Genomic DNA, 5,055 nt, shown 5'->3' on the forward strand with positions numbered 1-5,055 from the left:
CTTCACCACCAACATGTGCTATCTAGGAATCCAGCATAAAAATTTTTCACCTACTTTGTATGAATTTCTCAAGAAGTTTCTTGAAATATTCCCCAATTTGAATTTGAAATAGGATTTTTCTTCTTGCTTTGTAGGAATCTCCTCTGTATTTCTCTCTAACACTTTTTATGAATCCCTGTTGTGCAGTCTATGATGCAGTGCTTCAGAAAGATGAAGTTGCTAAGTTTATGGCATGTGTGTCTGTGTGTGGGAGGGGGGCTTTGTCATAGCCTATTTGAAACATAAGAAAACTAAAGTACTTCTTAAATTTTAATCTACTGGTGGTAAAGGCTTGTTATCTCTTCCTGTATGACAATTTTTTTACACCATACGTCTATCCTGTTTCTTCTATATTACAAGCTTTTTGGAATGAAGGCTATTTTTTGCTTGGTGTACAGATGAATAGAGTGGCCAGTCTTGTCTCTTAATCATGATCATGGAGGTAGTATCTATAAAGCAGAGATAAAGGGCAGTAGAAGTATAGAAGTGAAATGGAGGAAAGCTGGGAATGTGTTATTTGAACAAATAGTTTCATACATACTTGTACTGAAAAAGGCGTTGAATTTAGTGAGGAGGCACAAAAGCACAGAATCAGTGATGAAACTCTTAACATGGAAGAGAATTGGCAAGAAACTTTCCTTCAAGTGTCCTCTAAGCAATCAGTTTAGGATAATCTATGTCTATTAATACAAGAAGTATAATATATTTAAAACTGTTATAATAGTTTTGTATCTTAATCTTTTCTATGCGTAATGAATGCAAGTTTAAAGCTGCTCAATATTAGGTTGTTAATATTGTTATCTTGGCAGAGCACATGACGCTGGTGTTGCTTCACATTTGAATTCAGTTAAAGGTCTGACAGTGGAATACTGATATTATCAATAAAGTACAGTTAGAGCCTGTTTTGAACTACTTTCATAGAGATGCGCTAGAGTTTATTAATAAATACTCGATGCTTTTATTGATCAGTCATGCAGATCACACTACTATCATGATTTTCTTTAGTTGTTAAGTATAAAGGTACCTGCATTCAAGGACTGCATAATGAAATGAGTCTCCTGAGTCAGAAATCTGGAAAGAAGGATTACTAGTGTGAAGAATCAAGAATACAGACAGAATTGACTGCAGCTACAAGGAAGAGCACATGGGTGCTGAAAGCCTGAGGCTCAGTATGTTTGAGGGAAGGAGAAAAATCAAGGTTAAGAGTTGTTAAAGAAAAAATGTTTGTTTTGTTCTGTGTTGTATTTCAGACTATAACATCAATACTGTGAGTAAAATATATTGTTTTAACATCAAATATGTACGTATGGTCAAGGAAGGAAGAGAAACATTATTATATCAGAATTTATGATTTTGGTATTCATGCAGGAGCTGAACTGATAATCTGGGAGGATGGATCCTTTGAATATCTGTGTGGGTGGTGAGGTGGGAGGAGTGATAAAAATTTCTTAGCACAGCTTCATCCATATGCTTAGCACTTGAAGTTAGAGCTAAACTACTTAGTTTGTATCCATATGCTAGCAGCCTATCATGGTGCACAAGGCTTCCAAGTAGTCTGAATGTAGCTAGCCAGAAGTTGCTTTTCTGACCTATGCTACTGTAACTGTTCAAGTCATGGTTTTATTTGGTTGCAAAGTAAATGTTTTCCTTTGCAGCAGAATAATGTTGAAATTTTGTTCTTTGAGACCTGTTTGCTATTGACTGCGGGCTTTCAGTTTCCAGATTGCCTGCAGGCCATGACTGCCTTTTGGTGCCCCAGCACATATCTTCTGTTTGGAAATCAGCGTAGCTCTCTTAATGGTAGCTATGACAGCGAAACTGTGGTATGTTCAATTATGATAAAGAAACTAGGATAGTAGTGCCTTACCTTGAGTACCTTGCACACTGTGGATTTTTTTTTTCTCACTAACTTTGTTCAAAGATTGATACTGAGGAGACTGAGCACTGTTATTCAAGTTTCTCTTATATTTAACACAGCAAGGGACATTGTTACTGAAAATAAAACAAGTAAAAGTCCTGTATTAAGAATCACAGATTGCGTGTCCTTGAAATATACTCAAAAATCAAACTTCCCAAAAAATTCACTACTACTAAGGGACTGATGACTGGGACTGGGGAAGCTGCTAATAGTAATTAAAAATGAAAAAATAAATAGAATCTGAAGTGTTACATCACTGTTTTGCAGTTATTGTACAAGCAAGTAGGTTTTAGAATTTAAATTTGATTTAAATTTTGAACATTTCATATACATTTACAATAGATGTTGATTCATTCTTTAATTTATAACAAGAGATCTCAGATAAAGCCTTGCAGGAAAATGTTGGAAGGGACTTCTGAGTGATGTCTGGCCCAATCCACTGCTCAGATTAGGGCCAAGGTAGTTTGGATTGCTTGGTGTCATGTCAAGTTTTGATGCATCCAAGGAGGAAGAAATAAGAAAATGTTTATCCTGCTTTAAAAATTTATGGAAATAGGAGGAGGCTGGCACTTATGTATATTTTACTGCTGGCATTACATTTCATTGGCTGAAGTACGAGGCAGGGATTAACCTCTCCTGAAGGTTCAGACAGCGTTTACATCTACTGACTATGCTTGGCTCCTTTGAGCAGTATGTTGCGATGTAACAGGAACTCTTGGAATCTCTAGAGCAACATGTAACACATCTTTAGGCATCAGCTGTGTTGAACAGTAGAAAATTTCCTTTGAATGTATTCTGCTAAAATTCTTGCTTTGGCTACAGTAAGATAGGAGATGAGAAGAATATTAACTCTTGAATTTGCACAGATCTACTCAAGCATATGATGAATTTTTATCTTATAATACTCTGATTTTACAGACACCACATTTACCAACTTTGCAAATATAGATGACAGCAAGACAGTTTTCATGGTCAGTGAGTCCATAACAATGTCCATAGAAAATCCAATCAAGGTGCAAATAAGGATTCAGTCGTGTTCATAGGAGTTGACAAACAAAGCATATAGTGATTCTCTGATCCAATAAAAGCACTGAGGCAAACTAAAGAAATTGATTTGAAAAAAGAAGTGTAGCCTCTGATCAAAGAATCTTGCTGATAGAACAGAGCCAGCAATTTTTCATCTCTTGTGTCAATGCTTTGATCTACAATAAGTACATGCAAAAGAGAATTTGATGACACATCACAAGTGCATCTGCTTGGTATCTTGAACTAGAGGACTGTGTTGCAGAGATCTGTCAGCTCCTGCTCTGATGCTCTAACATTTTTGATGCTTCTTTGAAATAACATGCTGTTGGACATCATAACTCCCTCCACGATGAATAGCATAGTCATATGCCAACTGCGTAGCAAGCGTTGCTTTGTGTTCTATCAGCCTCTGGACGGTTGATTTCAGGTAGTTCTGGATTGCTATTTTTTTTATTCCTTTCATAAAGACATTATTTGTGATGACCTGAATTGTATTTTTGTGTGTTCTAATTACCTTGAGGATACATAGATATTCTTTGAATAAATAATTGAGAATTGGAGCAGTCAAATAAGGTCAGCACTATACATACATATATTCACTGAGATTTTTAAATCAAATATTGTTGTGAAAACTAACAACTGAACTGACAAAATTGTCTTAGGATGAAGTTCTAAGTGGTCTAACAAGTTAAGACATCATCATCATCATTAGGAACCAAAGTAGAATTTAACCAGATAAGTGGGCAGATAATCAGACCACAGACTCTAGATAAATCACAGATGTGTAACTCATTTAAATTTCTCTTTCCAGTCAGTATAAGAGAACACAATTTAAGAATGTTACATTATTCATATAATTTAACTCAGACGTTTAAATTCCCAGAAAAGTTGAAATGTGTGATAGAATTTCTAGGAAATGTTCATTTCTGGGAACCAATAATACTACTGTTGTGATTTAAAAGTCACTGTTGTTTCTATACTGTTTTGAACTTCCTAAGGGAGAAAACTTTATTGAGACTGACTTCTAGTTATATAGGGAATAAAGCCAACCTGGGAGGCCTAGTGTCTTGTTTATGTTTCTTTCAAGTAAATTTTGCCTAAAAGACCTCTTTGTCTTTTGTAGTCAAGACAGTAAAAACTAACCACAGACAGAATGTCTGAATGCATCTCCCCTTCTTTATACATGTATTGCAGTGCATTTGAGAGTGTGAGAAGTTAACAGTGGAGGAAAAAAGGCAACCCTGTAGCTGTGGCTAAATAGGGTAGTGATTTTAAACTACTGTCACTGGAAATTTGCTGCCTGACAGGCCTGAATGGATCCAAAGGTCAGTAGTTTACTTCGCTTTGGAGTTGCGTTTTGGGACAGAAAAATCATAGGTATTTGCCTACCACATGGGATAATTTACAGATAGGTTTAAAATGTTTTGGATCTTAACTTTGTACAGCTTTCAAAGGCAGCAGTGGACATAGTATGTCAAGGTCCTGTTGTAAAATAAATTCATTTATTCTTTTTCTACCTTAACAGTGTTTCTCTAGTTCACCTTGCACATTGGGAAATACAGACTTCTCAGGCTGCAAATTGCTTTGAAAATAATGATGTTAAAGAAAACACTTTGATATTTGTATGTTAAGATTCAAGCCACAGACTCATTCTGATTTTTTCTTTTTTCTTTTTAATAATTACTAGAGCAGTTTGAAAACAAACAAAAATACTTGTAGGAAAGGTAATGAAATATTCAGCTTGATCTAGCTATTTCTTATTTAACATCTCCACTTCATCTTATTGATTTCAGTATATCACTGCTTGGATAATATTTTTGTAGAATAAAACAACACTAACAAAAGTATCAAAGCAGTATGTTAAAATATAAACTGTGTTGAAATGGATACTAAGACTTTCCAAAAAATTTTTAGATTGATCACATTTGAAAAGAAATAGTTAATTCTTTTGTTTTGATGTGCACCCTTAGCACTTACAATATTTGTACTGAAAATGACTAGAACTTAGAAAAAACATGTTTTCTGAAGTAATTTGTATTTCAATTTGCCACTGGTTGGCAATACTAAGCAAA

This window comes from Meleagris gallopavo, chromosome 9, assembly GCF_000146605.3.
Source record: "Meleagris gallopavo isolate NT-WF06-2002-E0010 breed Aviagen turkey brand Nicholas breeding stock chromosome 9, Turkey_5.1, whole genome shotgun sequence".
Classification (NCBI taxonomy): domain Eukaryota; kingdom Metazoa; phylum Chordata; class Aves; order Galliformes; family Phasianidae; genus Meleagris; species Meleagris gallopavo.